Genomic DNA, 2,036 nt, shown 5'->3' on the forward strand with positions numbered 1-2,036 from the left:
CGACTGCATTTTATAAACCTCAAAGTTCAGTTGCTTCTCTAGTTATGATCTATACAACTTTTCTAAGTTTATCGACAGAAACTTCTAAGTTGAGACTGTCAGTATCTAAAACCCTTTGAAGGCCTGATAATTTTCCTTTTAAAATAAGAAGCTGTTATTTCCATAACTAATGGTGCTATGCTGGCTATAGTGTATCTGATTATAGGGTTTTTCTCATTTCCTAATTCTTCTTTGACTCTTTTCAAAGTAACTTTCTTGTCTCAAAAATAGTAGCTGTTACATCTAAATTTTGAAAATGGATGACAATAATCCTTAGTAAGAGGAGAACTTTAGCTATGACAGTCCTGAGATACAACATAATATGAATATGAAGTATACACTTATAATGCATCGAGAATATACCAAGGTTATCAAGTTTCTGTCATATTTATTATTTTACCTTTTGGTTAAATGACCATATATACACACATGTGTATAGCATAACAAGAAACACCCTAATCTCCAGGTAGAAACAAACTCATTAGTTAGATAGTTTAGGAGAAAGGAGGGAATGGTTTCTTTTATCCAGAAAATAGAACATCAAAACTACAGCAATATTCCCCACACAAAGCCCAAAATAACTGTGGTGGTTTTGTTTGTGTGTCAACTTGGCTGGGCCTGGTTGGGTGGCTGGGCAGCTGGTGGTAGTTATTCCCCATGATGGGACTGGCAATCAGCTCCCTGGTGGGATCTACCACAAGCAGCTGAGTAGCTGCCTTTGGGATGTGGTCTGCTTCTTGTATATAAGGAGACACTTTGGGGATAGTCTCTAGCTTATGGCACCTTGAACCCTGCATGTAGCCATGTTGTTGTTCAGCAGCCTGTCATGTTCTACCGACCTTGGGACTTACAAAGGACTTAAATTGTCTGCCATGTGGTTTGCTAACATTGGAACTGTGCCTTTTTATTTGTCAACCTTGGGTTTGTCAGCCTCAGCAGCCAACAGCTGTCTGAGTGAAGAAATGCCTCTAGCTCCAGTGGGCCAGGAACAGGAGGCAGAGCTGGGCCCCAAGGTTGAGGGGCTTTCACCCAGCCCTGAGAGCCTGGCACTTTGAACTTGGACTTAAAGCCTCCAAACTGTAAGAGAATAAACTCTTGTTTGTTAAGGCCATCCCATTTGTGGTATATTTCTGTCAGAGTGGTACTTGGTAAGCAGAACAATGATGTTTTAGTCTCCTCAGTCTTATGCAATTAATTTGTTTCTCTCACTCCTGGGTCTGTGGCAGTCTACGAACACACCAGCTTTCATACACAATTTCTGGAAATCTTGATTCAGTCCACGTACTCCATTCAAAATATCACATTCCCTTTCATAAGTCCAATAAAGTCCATCTTTTGTTTAAGTTCTCTGACCAAGCACTTTCAAGGAATCAAGAAAGTAAAAACTATCTGTGGGAAACCTTAGAAAAGGCCACAGATAAATCATTACTATTCATCAAAGACTTGATAATCATTCATTACAAAATAATGCAAAGCAATAAAGCCAATTCAAGAATTTAGATAAAAAATCTCTAAACATAATCATTAACTCTAATTTCTAAGAAGAGAGGATATTATATCTAAATTTTAAAAATTGATGATCATATTCCTTAGCAAAAAAGGACTTCAGACATAATGTATAATAATCTTGAGACACAATATAAGATGAATCTAAAGCATAGAGTTAAAATATCCCAAGACTGACCATGGTTGCAGGGGACATCAAGCTCAATTGGCATAACATACTACACAAAAGCATTGTTCCACTTCCTACTTTGGCAAGCAATGACTGGGATCTTAAAAGCTTGCAAGCAACTGTCTAGATGCAACAATGGGACTCTCCTTGTCCAGAGCAAGGAATGAAGACAACCAAAGACACATGAGAACGATTAGTGCAAGGGACTGGTACACCATGGCATCCTCAGACTAATAACTATGAGACCAGAAGAACTAGATAGTGCCTGGCTACCACTGTCAACCACTCACAGGGGGATCTATGTAGGAGATCTTGGATAGAG

This window comes from Orycteropus afer, unplaced genomic scaffold (assembly GCF_000298275.1).
Source record: "Orycteropus afer afer isolate SDZICR_OR568_19922 unplaced genomic scaffold, OryAfe1.0 scaffold00128, whole genome shotgun sequence".
NCBI lineage: Eukaryota > Metazoa > Chordata > Mammalia > Tubulidentata > Orycteropodidae > Orycteropus > Orycteropus afer.